This window comes from Argopecten irradians, chromosome 5 (genome assembly GCF_041381155.1).
Source record: "Argopecten irradians isolate NY chromosome 5, Ai_NY, whole genome shotgun sequence".
NCBI lineage: Eukaryota > Metazoa > Mollusca > Bivalvia > Pectinida > Pectinidae > Argopecten > Argopecten irradians.
Window position 1 is genome coordinate 2,555,800 of NC_091138.1, and position 20,011 is coordinate 2,575,810.

At 36.3% G+C, this 20,011-nt stretch overlaps 1 protein-coding gene across 1 annotated transcript in view; it reads right to left on the bottom strand.

The window, feature by feature from the left end:
* LOC138322650 (somatostatin receptor type 2-like) overlaps positions 1-16,169 on the bottom strand; it is a 62,066-nt gene extending 45,897 nt beyond the window's left edge. Inside the window, exon 1 of the mRNA XM_069266651.1 lies at positions 15,884-16,169. The gene's annotated coding sequence lies outside the window, so the exon portion shown is untranslated. The remainder of the gene's footprint in view (positions 1-15,883) is intronic.
* Between the last annotated feature and the right edge of the window lie 3,842 nt (positions 16,170-20,011).

The window sequence follows — 20,011 nt, forward strand, 5'->3', positions numbered from 1 at the left end:
ACATCACATTGTCGACTTGTCTACATGACTATAGTAAAGATAGGACACACATCACATTGTCTACTTGTCTACATGACTATGGTAAAGATAGGACACACACCACATTGTCGACCTGTCTACATTACTATGGTAAAGATAGGACACACATCACATTGTCGACTTGTCTACATGACTATAGTAAAGATAGGACACACATCACATTGTCGACTTGTCTACATGACTATAGTAAAGATAGGACACACATCACATTGTCGACTTGTCTACATGACTATAGTAAAGATAGGACACACACATCACATTGTCGACTTGTCTACATGACTATAGTAAAGATAGGACACACATCACATTGTCGACTTGTCTACATGACTATAGTAAAGATAGGGACACACACATCACATTGTCGACTTGTCTACATGACTATAGTAAAGATAGGACACACATCACATTGTCGACTTGTCTACATGACTATAGTAAAGATAGGGACACACATCACATTGTCGACTTGTCTACATGACTATAGTAAAGATAGGGCACACATCACATTGTCGACTTGTCTACATGACTATAGTAAAGATAGGACACACATCACATTGTCGACTTGTCTACATGACTATAGTAAAGATAGGGACACACATCACATTGTCGACTTGTCTACATGACTATAGTAAAGATAGGGCACACATCACATTATCGACTTGTCTACATGACTATAGTAAAGATAGGACACACATCACATTGTCGACTTGTCTACATTACTATAGTAAAGATAGGACACACATCACATTATCGAATTGTCTACATGACTATAGTAAAGATAGGGCACACATCACATTGTCGACTTGACCACATGACTATAGTAAAGATAGGACACACATCACATTGTCGACTTGTCTACATGACTATAGTAAAGATAGGGCACACATCACATTGTCGACTTGTCTACATGACTATAGTAAAGATAGGGCACACATCACATTGTCGACTTGTCTACATGACTATAGTAAAGATAGGGCACACATCACATTGTCGACTTGTCTACATGACTATAGTAAAGATAGGACACACATCACATTGTCGACTTGACCACATGACTATAGTAAAGATAGGGCACACATCACATTGTCGACTTGACCACATGACTATAGTAAAGATAGGACACACATCACATTGTCGACTTGTCTACATGACTATAGTAAAGATAGGGCACATAATCCATTATCGACTTGACCATATGACTATAGTAAAGATAGGACACACATCACATTGTCGACTGTCTACATGACTATAGTAAAGATAGGACACACACATCACATTGTCGACTTGTCTACATGACTATAGTAAAGATAGGGCACACATCACATTGTCGACTTGTCACATGACTATAGTAAAGATAGGCACACATCACATTGTCGACTACATAGACTATAGTAAAGATAGGACACACATCACATTGTCGACTTGACCTACATGACTATAGTAAAGATAGGGCACACATCACATTGTCGACTTGACCACATGACTATAGTAAAGATAGGACACACATCACATTGTCGACTTGTCCACATGACTATAGTAAAGATAGGGCACACATCACATTGTCGACTTGTCTACATGACTATAGTAAAGATAGGGACACACATCACATTGTCGACTTGTACCTACATGACTATAGTAAAGATAGGACACACATCACATTGTCGACTTGTCTACATGACTATAGTAAAGATAGGACACACATCACATTGTCGACTTGACCACATGACTATAGTAAAGATAGGACACACATCACATTGTCTGACTTGACAAACATCACTTACACATGACTATAGTAAAGATAGGACACACATCACATTGTCGACTTGTCTACATGACTATAGTAAAGATAGGGACACACATCACATTGTCGACTTGACCACATGACTTAGTAAAATAGGGCACACATCACATTATCGACTTGACTACATGACTATAGTAAAGATAGGACACACATCACATTGTCGACTTGACCACATGACTATAGTAAAGATAGGGCACACATCACATTGTCGACTTGTCTACATGACTATAGTAAAGATAGGACACACATCACATTGTCGACTTGTCTACATGACTATAGTAAAGATAGGGACACACATCACATTGTCGACTTGTCTACATGACTATAGTAAAGATAGGACACACATCACATTGTCGACTTGTCTACATGACTATAGTAAGTAAAGATAGGACACACATCACATTGTCGACTTGTCTACATGACTATAGTAAAGATAGGACACACATCACATTGTCGACTTGTCTACATGACTATAGTAAAGATAGGACACACATCACATTGTCGACTTGACCACATGACTATAGTTAAGATAGGACACACACATCACATTGTCGACTTGTCTACATGACTATAGTAAAGATAGGACACACATCACATTGTCGAATCATACATGTCGACTTACATATGACTATAGTAAAGATAGGGACACACATCACATGTCGACTTGTCTATATGACTATAGTAAAGATAGGACACACATCACATTGTCGACTTGACCACATGACTATAGTAAAGATAGGACACACATCACATTGTCGACTTGTCCACATGACTATAGTAAAGATAGGGCACACATCACATTGTCGACTTGTCTACATGACTATAGTAAAGATAGGACACACATCACATTGTCGACTTGACCACATGACTATAGTAAAGATAGGACACATCATATTGTCGACTTGTCCACATGACTTAGTCATAGCCACCACATTGTCTACTTGCACATGACTATAGTAAAGATAGGCATACATCACATTGTCGACTTGTCTACATGACTATAGTAAAGATAGGACACACACATCACATTGTCGACTTGTCCACATGACTATAGTAAAGATAGGGCACACATCACATTGTCGACTTGTCTACATGACTATAGTAAAGATAGGACACACATCACATTGTCGACTTGACCACATGACTATAGTAAAGATAGGACACACATCACATTGTCGACTTGTCTACATGACTATAGTAAAGATAGGGCACACATCACATTGTCGACTTGACCACATGACTATAGTAAAGATAGGACACACATCACATTGTCGACTTGTCTACATGACTATAGTAAAGATAGGACACACATCACATTGTCGACTTGTCTACATGACTATAGTAAAGATAGGACACACATCACATTGTCGACTTGACCACATGACTATAGTAAAGATAGGACACACATCACATTGTCGACTTGTCTACATGACTATAGTAAAGAATAGGACCACACATCACATTGTCGACTTGACCACATGACTATAGTAAAGATAGGGCACACAATCACATTGTCGACTACTTGATACCACATGACTATAGTAAAGATAGGACACACATCACATTGTCGACTTGTCTACATGACTCTATAGTAAAGATAGGACACACATCACATTGTCGACTTGACCTACATGACTATAGTAAAGATAGGGCACACATCACATTGTCGACTTGTCCTACATGACTATAGTAAAGATAGGACACACATCACATTGTCGACTTGACTACATGACTATAGTAAAGATAGGGCACACATCACATTGTCGACTTGTTACATGACTATAGTAAAGATAGGGCACACATCACATTGTCGACTTGTCTACATGACTATAGTAAAGATAGGGCACACATCACATTGTCGACTTGACCACATGACTATAGTAAAGATAGGACACACATCACATTGTCGACTTGTCTACATGACTATAGTAAAGATAGGACACACATCACATTATCGACTTGACCATATGACTACAGTAAAGATAGGACACACATCACATTGTCGACCTGTCTACATTACTATGGTAAAGATAGGGCACACATCACATTGTCGACTTGTCTACCACGACTATAGTAAAGATAGGGACATTATCGACTTGACCACATGACTATAGTAAATATGGCAAAATCACATTGTCCGAAACTATAGTAAAGATAGGGACACATTCACATTGTCGACTTGTCTACATGACTATAGTAAAGATGACACACAATCACATTGTCTACTTGTACCTACATGACTATATTAAAGATAGGACACACATCACATTGTCGACTTGAACATGACTATAGTAAAGATAGGACTAACACATCACATTGTCGACTTGACCTACATGACTATAGTAAAGATAGGATCATAAAATATATGCACACATCATCACATTGTCGACTTGACAAATGGTCTACATGACCATACCATCACCCTGATTTAATAAAAAAAACAACCTCTGGATTAGTCTATATCGATCCCGTTTAAGCCGATGTAAATTCAATGATGCGAATCCAATAACCGAATAATGACAGGAAATCCTTGAATCTCGTTATATCCTCGCGGGTTCATGTGCACCAAAGCATCTGTAAGTTACTATTGTTTTCCGCATCTGATTGTACCTTAGTGGCGCCATCAGGGCCTTTTATTAGGTGTTTAGATTAGCTAATCAACTAGCATGTCCCCAAGGGGAACACGAGCTCACGTGATGAAAACGGTGCGTTTGCTAAACATAAACGAGCATGGCTTCACAATATTGATGATAAAGCAGTTATATTTCAATATAATTATCCTTTCTTTTCTGCAATTGTCGAATGAATTTGAAAATAGACTTGCTTAGATCATCCTTGCAGACCTATTTTAATTATAAAAGAAAAAAAAGAAAAAAAAAACTGCTTGCTGTTTCCGTATGTTCATTTAAAGTTGACCTATATTTTTTCTTTGGAATATTGCTGACAAACATATGATGTCGTTCTAATAAAGCAACGAAGCCAAATTGTTGAGAATAAAGTAATTTTTCACTACATTTCTTATGCTGTTAGACAACCTGTTTAATAAAATGTCTTGAAACACAATAAAGCTGTGTATAAGGAACAAGTGAATATGAATATTAAGTTTTCTATTGTTCCGTTTGATTACTATACAACAATCAAACAAAGCAATATATAACATAGATACCCCTATCGGTGTGGGTCATTGCTGTTGAAGACAGAGATCTAACAAAACTCTTAAGTCATGGCTTAGTTGTACGCGACCCATGCTGGTAACACAGTAAAGATCTACATAACCAGATCATCAGGAAATATTTAAAAGGTCATTGATTTTATGTTTGTGCGCACTAGAATGATATGGATGGGTGACTAACCTCTGAGAGTTACTGATACCCGGTAAAATAATATACTATTTTTTTTTATTTTAATGGACCCCTATAATCCGAACCCCGATAATCCGGAACCTGATAATCCGGACGTCGATAGTCACGTGAATTCGCAGTCCGGACAAACATATCAGGGAACAGTTGCTACAACGTTACATACTGGATTATAGAGGGTTCATTGTATTCTGTTACAAAAACAACTTGTACTTCACACCTGAATAAAAGCTTTATGAAATAAAACGAACGTGTGAATGAGTCGGTGATATCAACATTTCACGTAGATGCATGCATACATTTTCATTGGCATTTCATCATTTCTAGTTTCAATTTTAATGAAAGTCGTGTCATTTTAAGCGTTTGATCTTCACTTTGTTATATATACATATGTATCATTGAGAAATTGATATATCATTGAACCTGTTTAATGATTCGACAACAGGTGGTTGTTTTCTCTAGTCTCGCTTATCAGAGACCCAATCTGTATTGGTTCCATCGATTGTGCAATATCATATAAATCTATTACCCCACACGTCTTGTTTTTGGACTTAATTGTAGAATGTCCATCTTGCTCTTGACATTTACAGCCTATATCCCACTAGTGTCGGGAGTAGAGGATATGGTGACGTAGATCTAATTAGATCTCACTACTCAACACATTTTACTCGATACCAACCAAACGTCCGGGAGTGAGAACAAAGGCCTTTTATCATGCCGATGAAGTGTCCGTCAATAAATCCTATTTATGACCCGAGAGTGATATTGGTAAACCGATATGTCCCAGTATTAATGCTATTTATTTGCCTTTCTGTAGATTCTATGGTAGAAAGATGTTGTCGGTGTGTCCATTACATATCGCGATACCTAACACATCTTATCGTTTCCATATAACTCTGTCAAGGGTATGAGATGAGGCTGCAGAAACACTATGTATATGATTTATATAAGACATTTTCTTGCACGACAATATTGTTGTTGGTCCTACATAAACCAAGTTTGTCCTTCAGCTGAACTTTGGTATCCTTGATATTGACGTTCCCATTTACAATATTTATCTACAATAATGAGTACTGATACCGCAAATATATAGTATAGCAATTAGACTACTGGATAATTCATTTCTTATTTAGGTCGAAAAATGAACGTCAAGGATACCAAAGTTTGATATTGCAGTGAAGTTTCATCGGGATGATCATATCACTTGTAAAATAGACGTTATTTGCCCTACTCCAAAGACCCCCTATCAATTGAGACATATTCTTCTGTGATATCAACAAGCACACATATTTTGACAACGATAGATGATACAATCCTTTCTGAGGTGATATACCTGAGCACTGTCTTGTTGTTATTGAGGTGACCTCTCTATAAAAGGACGACAACAAACATGTAGAAGGGTGACAACAAACCATAAAATATGAGTTGATACTACCATTGTCACATGTAGAAGGGTGACAAACAAACCATGAAATATGAGTTGATACTACCATTGTCACATGTAGAAGGGTGATAACAAACCATGAAATATGAGTTGATACTACCATTGTCACATGTAGAAGGGTGACAACAAACCATGAAATATGAGTTTGATACTACCATTGTCACATGTAGAAGGGTGACAACAAACCATGAAATATGAGTTGATACCACCTTTGCCACATGTAGAAGGGTGACAACAAACCATGAAATATGAGTTGATACTACCATTGTCACATGTAGAAGGGTGACAACAAACCATAAATGAATAAGTTGATACTACCATTGTCACATGTAGAAGGTTGACAACAAACATGAAATTGAGTTGATACTACCATTGTCACATGTAGAAGGTGACAACAAACCATGAAATATGAGTTGATACTACCATGTACACATGTAGAAGGGTGACTACAAACCATGAAATATGAGTTGATACTACCATTGTCACATGTAGAAGGGTGACAACAAACCATGAAATATGAGTTGAACTACCATTGTCACATGTAGAGGTGCACAAACCATGAAATGAGTTGTATCCTTGTAATGTAAGTACTACAACCTGAATGAGTTGATACTCCATTGTCACATGTAGAAGGGTGACAACAAACCATGAAATATGAGTTGATACCACCATTGTCACATGTAGAAGGGTGACAACAAACCATGAAATATGAGTTGATACTACCATTGTCACATGTAGAAGGGTGACAACAAACCATGAAATATGAGTTGATACTACCATTGTCACATGTAGAAGGGTGACAACAAACCATGAAATATGAGTTGATACTACCATTGTCACATGTAGAAGGCTGACAACAAACCATGAAATATGAGTTGATACCACCTTTGCCACATGTAGAAGGGTGACAACAAACCATGAAATATGAGTTGATACCACCTTTGCCACATGGGTGCTCTCAGTCAGTATCGGTGTAGACATGTCTTATACGACTACTGCCAATGAACACAAATTGATTTATTATGGAAGCATCAAACGACAGACAACTTACGTCCCTGGTCACACCTCTCTCCCTCAGTGCTGCCAATGTCAATATGTGTAAGCGATAACGGGTCGGTCGCTATATACCGGGGGATAATATCACTGTGGTTTGGTACCCACAAACTATAAATAGATTATCAGATATGGGTGTCCGTATCATCATTGATGTGATTTATTATTGTAAATGTTAGGCAGTATGATAATCGACATTTAACAAGTAAACTTAAGTATGCTTTACGTTTGACCTGAAGATCAAGCAAAATCAACATGGTTTATCGGTTGTCTAGAAATGTAAGTTACACAGATAGATACGCTAGATCGTCTAAATTCAGAATGATCTTTTAAGCCCCCAATACAAAAACGGTAAACTAGTTATAATCTGAAAATGTGATTTTCCTTCTTTTTAATAGATAAAACTATACACAAACATGCACTTATCATGTCATACCCTTAAACACTTTCTATGAATCATTAGAATGAAAACAAATGGTGATGGTTGCATGTTACACGAACGGGAAGAGCTAAACGCCTAATTGGAGGCCTTCGGTACATACTGTATATCAGTGATACCAAGCTATAATACTGTAGTAATCATAATTCAATACGGCTCGCTTCAGGGTTTGGTGAAGTACAGTCGGTACCAAAATAAAATAAACATAAAAAGGTTAAGAGCTCCTTGATCATCAGTATTTCCTAAGAGAAACCGATACCAATTTTCAGACATAAAATGGAATGTGGCTTCCTGTCATCCTCACGGATTAGGATGGAGACATGCTTTTCCAGTTAGGTATTACAAGAAACATAAAAACTTTCGCGATTGCTCATAAATCATAAATAGCGGAAGAAAAAAATCTGAACTGACGGTCGACCGAAAAAGGACTATGTTTATATACAGATATAAAACTGGTTTTTTTTAACGCTATGATTCTGATAACAAGGACCCGACACATTCTATGTAAAGCCCTACACGGACAGAATTGACGGCATGTGTCCACCTTAAATAAGATCGATGCCGGCAAGGACAAATGGTCACACGACTTGGGGCTCATATTACACATACATAAGATTGTGGAAAGGCGAGGCAATCTATATTCCTATTGGGGCAATTAGGGAGGTGATACCAGGGAAACCTTTTGTGGTTGTGCAACATATATACGAATGATGTACATATCGAATACATAAGTCATGGCACAAATAACTTCTAGTCACATTACGCACGGCGTGGGTACAAAACGGTCAAGGTACAAGGGCACTAAACAAATCTCAATGCTAAACAAGCAATTGGCTTTTCAAAAACATTTCGGAATCAAAATTCCTATAGAATTGTATTTCAATTTCTAAACAACTGTCCTCCAGAAGGGGAAATAATAATTAAAGCAATACACATGTCTCTTCTTTTACAAATTCTCGACCTCATGACCATCCTTAGCCACATGGCAACAAAAAGCAACTATATCAATTCCATAGGAAATGTCCAATTATTTTCCAATAATTTAAATATCTTTTTTAAACAAATGTTTATTTTAACAAAATTAGTAACATAACTGATTGCAAGAATATTCGTCAATAAGAAACAAAGGAATGAATGCTGAAAACGTAGGAGGAATAAGTTGTAAGTGTACTGAATTCATACGATTTAACATGGTACTTTATGAAAGTGTTGGTGATTATAAGATAGCGAGACCTGTCTGTCGTCGTAGGGGAGGGTTATTGGAAACATAACTGATCAACATAGAATAACCCCTGATTACTTAAAGAAAGACATATATTCCGTATTAGGAAATCGATCTTACCTCCGCCACTCAGTGGTGGTCCAATCCTCTTTGGAGGGTATCGAACTAGACGTTTAATAGTTTTCACTAACATATTACCCCAAGCTTCCGTTTATCACAGGCTGTTGTCCTATGAATCAGTTTTGGAATAAAAACTTGTTCAGAAAACAACAACGATATATCTTCATATTAGATCTCTGACGTTTTGAGGAAATAGATATTTCCTTGTTATTGAGGAGGAATAGTTGTTTAAAGAATAAAACCATGGTTAGCACTTTGGTGAGAAGAACGCACGCCTTTGGCTAAGACTTGAAGAATAATCTAGATCGGTTCTCATCACTAATAATGTAATTCACTTGATAAGTGTAATGGTAAATAGTGTCCTTTACTGTATTAATTCAAGAGGTTTTATTTATTCTTTTAGGTTTCATTAGTTTAACGTCCTATTAACAGACAGGGTCATGTAAGGACGTGCCGGATTTTGTTGGTGGAGGAAAGCCGGAATACCCGGAGAAAAAACCACTGACCAGCGGCCAGTATCTGGCAACTGTCCAAAATGGGATTCGAACTTGCGACCCAGAGTTGGAGGGCCTGTGGTAATATGCAGAGACATCTTAATCACTTGGCCACCGCGGCTCTGCTTTCCTTAATTCAATAATAGCGATACACATGTCTTTAACAAAGTATAAACTGAGAAGGCCAGAGAATACATGAATATCATACTGAGAAGGCCAGAGAATACATGAACATCATACTTAATTGACACAAAAACTATAACATATATTCATATTTGAAAAATATTAAAACTAAACATTGAAGATACGTTTATATATAACTGAGCGTGTAGCTACAAGTCTATCAACGTACTACCGCTTTCAAGTGAATTCAGATAAAAATGTGCCGAAAAAGAAAACATTTTAAATATTTCCGCATACCCACACATAAAGCAGTTGATGCACTCTGGGCTAATTGCCTTGTGTATTAGACTTGAGTGACATTACTACTAATTAAATATGACGGAGACACCTGAGTAATCTGTCATTCCCAATAAAGTGTCTAATTAGTCATCAGCAATATTTGAAATATTTAACATTTACGATTTTGAATTGCGTTTTAAATTGGCGTAATTCCGGAGGTTATACATTTTTGTACAAGCCCTTGAGATATCAATCATAACTAATAACAAACTGTTTATACCGGAGGTCTGCAGTAAACCATGCTTTAAATTGACATAATCTATAACAATCAAAATAACAGCAAGAATAATTCTTTCAAACCTCGAATAAAATCCTAGGTCACAAGCTTTCAGTCTGTTTTTAAAAACTATAAAATCTATATTTGTTTTTCATGTTCTTTGACATTCTGTACAACTCCGAAGTCAAATCATGAATACGTACATTTTAAAAGATCTTGTAAAATCATGAGAAAGGATGACAAGACGTATGATAACTATGCGTTATTAACTTTGTTTTATTTAATTATGATACTTCCTGGTTCCTTTGTCAATGTCATAGTTTACATAGGTTTGGTATTATAACATATATATAAGCCGTGCGATTGATGTTCTTGCTAAGAACCCGACTTTGACAGAGCTGTAAACTTCCGGGATATGTAGCTTGAGTTGTGAGGACTATAACAGTATTACTTACACCATATCAATTACAACGGCTGTAAGATGTCCCAGTGCTGTCTCTAAATCCATTATCTAAAGCATCCGAGGGGGAGACACTGACAAGCACATATAATTGTAATTTACAAGAATAAAGGAATAATGATGCAGAGAAGGTCTTTGTTTTCTACGTTATTTTCTACTTCCTTCTCGAACAAATAAGCTAGCAAAACAATATTTAAATTAACAAGCTAGCTTATAACGACGGAATAAAATCATATTTGATGGACGCTTCATTTTAAATTATTACCTTGTTTAATATTAATATGATAATAAAAAGAAAATTAAAACAATTGAAGATGAAAAAGACACAAACACAAGAGCGCTCGATAAACCTACACTGAAATTTCAGAAATCACAATACATTTTACCAATACTGGGATTTCAGAAATCACTATACAATACGGTATACAACACTGGGATTTAAGAGTTCACAATACCGTACACCAACACTGGGATTTCAGAAATCACTATACAATACGGTAAACCAACAGTAGGATTTCAGAAATTACTATACAATACGGTATACCAACACTGGGATTTCAGAAATCACTATACAATACGGTATACCAACACTGGGATTTCAGAAATTACTATACAATACGGTATACCAACACTGGGATTTCAGAGGAATTTCAGAAATTACTATACAATACGGTAAACCAACAGTACGGATTTCAGAAATTACTATACTATACGGTTACCAACACTGGATTTCAGAAATCACTATACAATACGGTATACCAACACTGGGATTTCAGAAATCACTATACAATACGGTATACCAACACTGGGATTTCAGAAATCACTATACAATACCGTACACCAACACTGGGATTTCAGAAATTACAAATTGTAGCGATAGAATTCTAAAGCATGGTAGTAACGGGTTTACAACAAAAATCGTTCTAAAAGTCCAATTGTAATTTGTGCACTGGTTGGCATAATAAATAAGATATTAAAAGAAGGTTAGAGCATCTCTGTAGACAATCTGAGTATAGTATTGTTAGAATACCTTTAAAAGGAATAGAAACATTGATCGGATAACCTTCATGACGATTCGATAGTACCAGGATACGGTACCGCATGATATAATTTGACATTACTACTGATGCACAGCAAATTAATAGTCCAACATTGAATACGGGTATTGTAAGAGAGACGCAGTAAAAATAAACTGTGAGTTATGGCAGGATGTAAGAATAAATATAATTTTTGCTATCATTACAATTACATGTATCTAAGTGCGCGTTTAAATTATTTTTGGTTAAAAAATTCTTTGTTTTCATATCAAATCTTGCTTTATATAGTATATTTGGGACGGAAATGACTGATAATTTTCGATCAAAAATGCACTTAGGTAATGCAGACATGAAACGAACATATGTCTTTACATCCATGAGAGTAAAGAGACAGCCACATGTCTATACATAAAGGCCACCATTTAACCTAAAACCACAAAAAACCAATATGATTCTTCATATTTTGAATTGCCATGAGCCGATAATATTACATGCCACAGGTGACCAAACCGCTGTAGTTAACGTGGGATAACCATGTGTATTCCTAGCTATACCTGATGTGGGGAAAATATAATAATAATGAAGATAAGAAGAAACATCAAAGACAAAGACAATGTGTAATTACTATCTTTTATAGATCTTCGCACTATCTGCCTAAAGATGAAAGGAAGAATTACATTCAAAAGGAATCATGTTATCAAAAAAGAAAGAAATGAAATGCACATGACATCAATCAATTCTGTAAGAAATAGCGTGTTTTATCTTATATTAATATATTATTCCATGTATGTTTTTATTTTGCATTATGTTTATTCATACACGTAGTAATTTTGATGTCCTTTTCGCAGCAAACAACACTTTTCGAAGAAAAAATTATAAAAGCATTGTTCCGGGACTTCTGACGAAACTATGAAAAGATAAAAAGATTTTTATTGGCCAAATAATTCAATAAAATAGAAGCCGATGAAAGGTGATATTACTTATTTAAAAGTATTTACATATATATATATATAGTATATCCCTTTAGTTACATTGGGAGTAGAATGTATCGTGCCCGGTTACTGCCGTGGAGCACGCCGATGTCACCACAAGCCACACGACACCAGTATGATACAGGACAGCCACTATTATCTGTTTTGCACCAGACTTGGTAGTTAGCTAGCGGCATTGTCGTATTCTAACGTCACTTTCACCACTATGTGTTAGAATAATGCCAGAACATAACCTAAGATCAATTCGTGATGTCTTTGTCCCCGAACGGTTTAACGATCACAGAAATCGAAGTAGGTACGTATAAGATATGTATGAAGTACCCGGAGGCGATGTCAAGCTGCCGTGTCTACAGCCAGTACATGCTACTTTATAGAATGTCCTTAAGCACATGCAGTTCCGTTAATTAGCAGGCAGGTTAAAAAACAAAGCACCATTTACGTCATCCATGCAAAGACGAACGATAATTCTTCGTTTGTCTTAAAAACAATTTCTGTGAGGTAGTTTCTTAGAATTCATGTTAAAAAATTACATAAATTAATAGCATTTAAGTTTCAATGTGATAGGATTTCCTAGGTCTATTTCACAACTTTGTTTTAATATGGATAAAAATCTGTCCATGCGACAACAAGAAGCACACAAGGCGTGATGTTGGAGCTTTTGTCTCTTTAATTTGGTCAATATTGACACGATCTGTGGCAGCCTAATTTAAGTGTATCATTCGTTATCGATAATGCTTTTCTGGAGCCAAAACAAAAAGCATTTTGAAATATGTCTGGGGGTATGTCCTTTAAGAAATGCTCCGTTTTCACATTTCTATTGGCCTTTCACGTCGTTTTAAGTAGGAACGTGTATAAAGGGGACTATATCTCCTCACAATCAGATTAAGAGAAAGAAGTGTATACCTCAGACCTTAAAACCTCACACGCGATGTATCTATTCCTGCGTGGTGCACCAAATAATGCTGTCTTTATGTGGTTAAGTATACTAGTGTATAAAATCATTAAAACCTAGCTAAGCAGCCAAAACTTAGAAAAGTTGTCAGAACAAACCATGATCCTATCGAGATCAGTTAAATAAATACATACTACACGCTACACTGTACTATGGATAATGGTGCTCTCCTTTGGAGGGATGGAACTCCAGCATAGTCCACCTTAGATTATCTGATTAGCTTGGAAACACAAACATCCGAATCCTGTTCAGTGTATCTGAGATGGTGCTAGACTATCAAATCAGTTAGGTTAATACGACATACAAATATCAGCCAAAGTAAACTCAAGTTTGTTTCCGCTGATATATACTAACTATAACGTTTCCTTTGATACGAATTCGTGTTTCTACAATATCAGCATCATAGACACACAATGATGTTTTGCACGTGTAATGTATGTTCTCTTAGAATATAACATATTGAATTAATCTGATATTACGCTGTTTGTAGTCACATGATGTGTAAAACCGGTACACCTTTAATATGATACTTGAAGATCAAATTAATATGCCAATAAAATAAAATATGTTATGTTCTAAAGAGTTTTAAACAACAATGAAGAACAGGAGTTGACTATTGATTACGTATTTTATCTATATTTGTAAGAATTTCTTAACTTTTACGAATTATTTATTTCATTCTATAAGTACCATATTTAATATTTGCATGACCATTGATTTCTAAAAAGTCGCCAACAGTATTGCTATTCAAGCATTAAATCCCCGTTGTTCCAATCAATGCGTAACATGTTCTGATTGCGAACGATGTTATATAACCTATGCATGAACGGAAGAACAATCGTGTTGTTTTCACGTTAATCAGGCCACGTTTCTTGATTCTACGATAGAATCGGATCATACACAACTTAATCAGACGCTGGGACTGGTGCGTACGTAAAAAGGCTTTTAGGATTGAAACAAAAGCAGCAGCCCGGATATAATGCATTTCAACATGGCATATGATTAAAAGGTGAAAATGTTAGAGAGTGTATTTATAAAAATACAATGTATCAAACCCCAGAGAAAAAACAGGTTTATTGTATCGGATAATACTAATTCTGTAGCATTTTTAAACTTAAGTGTCCTATACTCGCTCATAAACATCTTGTTGCCATCTTTGATAAATCATAAAAATCGTATTGGAGTTAAACTATAAATTCTTATTGATTGCAAATATTGTTTTATCATATAACGATTGGCAGACTACTCATTAAACATATAATTACGCAAATATTTGATATGGTGACACGAGTAATACGATTTGCATCATTTATCAGTAATTGGTTAACATCGATGTAGTTTTGAAAGTTGACGTACTAAGATTATGTTTACCGAAATTGTTAAAATGATATTCGAGTCATTTGAAAATCCAGACGTACATTATATAAGGTATACTACCTGTGCTCTTATGTAGCGATGCTAATTATCAGTTATGTCACTCTTTTACATCTGTCTCGGAGATGCATTTTGATTCATGACATAATTAGTTTTGATGGTGGAAATTACAGAGACACCAATTGATCTTTAATTGAAATTTATGATTAATTTTGAAGGAAGAAAGCTAAAAGGATAATCGATTTCATAGAATAAATATTTCATGAAGATGTTTTAAAATATTTTTTTTAATGAAAGATTATCAAAGACTGATTATTGATAATCACGGGCACTTGGCAATAATTTGCATTGATATATATTTATCAATCCCTTAATGCGATAAATATAAAATTCTATGAAATCCATGATTACGTAGACTCACCTGTACTTTGCCTTAGATAAGAGAAATCACAATATCACTGGCCGTGTATCACTAACACACTGTATATAGTCCATAGTGTTATAGTTAGCCTGGCTTTCCTAGAACACTGAAGCTGCTGTAACAGGGAGAGTGGTCTGCCGCCTCTGATAGACTTCACTGCCACAATGCGCCAGCTGAAAATCGTCCTCGCCAGGCATAGAAAGCAAACCACGTTCGACTTACGTTTCAGCAAGCAGGTGTTGTTGGCGGGGTGGAGAGGTGATCACGCCAACCAGCTGGGAGCCGTTACGATCTGGAATACAGGGAGAATCTTTATCGTGGTCAATATAAACAGGAATACATTGAACTTTTGATATCAGTGATCGCAAAAATACTGTATAATACGACATATGTATTGGTACTTAATTTTGTGAGATGTCATATTATTATGTGTGTGGAAATGTTATTTGTTCATCTTTGTTCCAATGATTCTAATATTGTATGAATCCAATCCAATTTTTTTTTTATTTTCGTGATTCCCGTATCATGTCAACCAGGAAACGAATGTTTGACGCGAGACAAAAATCATAATACAATGTATATTGTAGGATAAAATAACTTTGAGGATATTCACTTCTACAGCAATGGAAAATGGTGATAATCAACATAAACATCTATATGTTATATTGTGTAAATGATATCATACCCCTTGGGATGGGATGCTAAAAGTTCATTACACTTTACAATACCTTTTTACTTAACCTTTCAGTCTTTCTTATCCGAGTAGTGAGATGTCAGTATTTGCCTTCCTTGGGAACGAGTATTTCTGTAATCGGATTTTTTACTTTTACTAATTTTGTTGTTGTTACTTTCAATGGATTCTTAAGATTTCGTAAAGAAATGACGTAGAAACAGAAAAAAATGAAATATATGTATTCTGTCAGTATTGCAGGGGTATTCGTGGACATAAGTTTGTTCGATATTTTGAGAGACATTTCTATAAAAAAGCGAAATAAAATATATTGAAACTTTCAAAGTTGATTCTTTTTTCAGATTCTAACAAACATGGATTGTTTCCTCAGTCAGAGGACATGCTGTCATGTCGATAGGACCTAAATCTGGCCTGTGCTATTGATTTATATAGAGCAAGGGGTATTTTACTTATATCAAGGTATCATTTATATCAATAGTCAGTTTCTACCGTTCCGTCCTCTGTGTTCTTTACTTGGTTTTGCTGCTTTTGTTTGTCCGTTTGTCGTTAGTCAGGTAGGGCGGTGTCTGGAACAGTGAAACTGATCATTGATTTATGTAGGTAGAACATTGGGATTCATTGAGGACTTATTAAGTATGGCTGTTTGACTCAATGAAGGGTCTTTTTAACACCTACTGAATTACTTAAAAGGCCGATAATTCATAGACAACCAAGGGTTTCCGTGAACGAAATTAAAATGACAAATATAATTTAAAGATAATAAATCAGTAACCTGGAGAGCATGTTTCCTTACAGGTAGATTTATTTCTAAATCGTAAAATATTTGTAAAGTTTTGTTGAACTGAAGTTAGTTTTAAGTAAAAGCCAATTTAAAGCCTATAATAGCTTAGATTCCTTACCTGGCTTTCAGTGGCTGTATACCAATATATAGACTGTCTCTAATGCAGAACCCGTGATCTCAGATTCCTAACCTGGCTTTTATAGACTATGTACCAATATATTGACCGTCTTTAATTCAGTACCTGTAATCTCAGATTCCTTATCTGGCTTCTATTGGCTGTGTACCAATGTATAGACAGTCTCTAATACAGTACCTGTGATCTCAGATTCTTTACCTGGCTTTTATTGGCTGTGTACCAATATATTGACCGTCCTTAATTCAGTACCTGTGATCTCAGATTCCTTATCTGGCTTCTATTGGCTGTGTACCAATGTATAGACAGTCTCCAATGCAGTACCTGTGATCTCGGATTCCTTACATGGCTATTATTGGCTGTGTACCAATTTATTGACCTATCTAATACAGTACCTGTGATCTCAGATTCCTTACATGGCTATTATTGGCTGTGTACCAATTTATTGACCTATCTAATGCAGTACCTGTGATCTCGCATTCCTTACATGGCTATTATTGGCTGTGTACCAATGTATTGACCGTCTCTAATACAGTACCTGTGATCTCAGATTCCTTACATGGCTATTATTGGCTGTGTACCAATGTATTGACCGTCTCTAATGCAGTACCTGTGATCTCAGATTCCTTACATGGCTATTATTGGCTGTGTACCAATGTATTGACCTATCTAATACAGTACCTGTAATCTCAGATTCCTTACATGGCTTTTATTGGCTGTGTACCAATGTATAGACCGTCTCTAATGCAGTACCTGTGATCTCAGATTCCTTACCTGGCTTTTATTGGCTGTGTACCAATGTATAGACCGTCTCTAATACAGTACCTGTGATCTCAGATTCCTTACATGGCTATTATTGGCTGTGTTCCAATTTATTGACCTATCTAATACCGTACCTGTGATCTCAGATTCCTTACATGGCTTTAATTGGCTGTGTACCAATGTATAGACCGTCTCTAATGCAGTACCTGTGATCTCAGATTCCTTACCTGGCTTTTATTGGCTGTGTACCAATGTATAGACCGTCTCTAATGCAGTACCTGTGATCTCAGATTCCTTACATGGCTATTATTGGCTGTGTACCAATTTATTGACCTATCTAATACAGTACCTGTGATCTCAGATTCCTTACATGGCTATTATTGGCTGTGTACCAATGTATTGACCGTCTCTAATGCAGTACCTGTGATCTCGGATTCCTTACATGGCTATTATTGGCTGTGTACCAATTTATTGACCTATCTAATACAGTACCTGTGATCTCGCATTCCTTACATGGCTATTATTGGCTGTGTACCAATGTATTGACCGTCTCTAATACAGTACCTGTGATCTCAGATTCCTTACATGGCTATTATTGGCTGTGTACCAATGTATTGACCGTCTCTAATGCAGTACCTGTGATCTCGGATTCCTTACATGGCTATTATTGGCTGTGTACCAATGTATTGACCTATCTAATACAGTACCTGTAATCTCAGATTCCTTACATGGCTATTATTGGCTGTGTACCAATGTATTGACCGTCTCTAATGCAGTACCTGTGATCTCGGATTCCTTACATGGCTATTATTGGCTGTGTACCAATGTATTGACCGTCTCTAATACAGTACCTGTGATCTCAGATTCCTTACATGGCTATTATTGGCTGTGTACCAATTTATTGACCTATCTAATACAGTACCTGTGATCTCAGATTCCTTACATGGCTTTAATTGGCTGTGTACCAATGTATTGACCTATCTAATACAGTACCTGTGATCTCGGATTCCTTACATGGCTATTATTGGCTGTGTACCAATGTATTGACCGTCTCTAATGCAGTACCTGTGATCTCGGATTCCTTACATGGCTATTATTGGCTGTGTACCAATGTATTGACCGTCTCTAATACAGTACCTGTGATCTCAGATTCCTTACATGGCTATTATTGGCTGCGTACCAATTTATTGACCGTCTCTAATACAGTACCCGTGATCTCAGATTCCTTACATGGCTTTTATTGGCTGTGTACCAATAAATTGACCGTCCTTAATACAGTACCTGTGATCTCGGATTCCTTACGTGGCTATTATTGGCTGTGTACCAATGTATTGACCGTCTCTAATGCAGTACCTGTGATCTCGGATTCCTTACATGGCTATTATTGGCTGTGTACCAATGTATTGACCGTCTCTAATGCCATACCTGTAATCTCGGATTCCTTACATGGCTATTATTGGCTGTGTACCAATTTATTGACCTATCTAATACAGTACCTGTGATCTCGGATTCCTTACATGGCTATTATTGGCTGTGTACCAATTTATTGACATATCTAATACAGTACCTGTGATCTCGGATTCCTTACATGGCTATTATTGGCTGTGTACCAATTTATTGACCTATCTAATACAGTACCTGTGATCTCAGATTCCTTACATGGCTATTATTGGCTGTGTACCAATGTATTGACCGTCTCTAATACAGTACCTGTGATCTCAGATTCCTTACATGGCTATTATTGGCTGTGTACCAATTTAT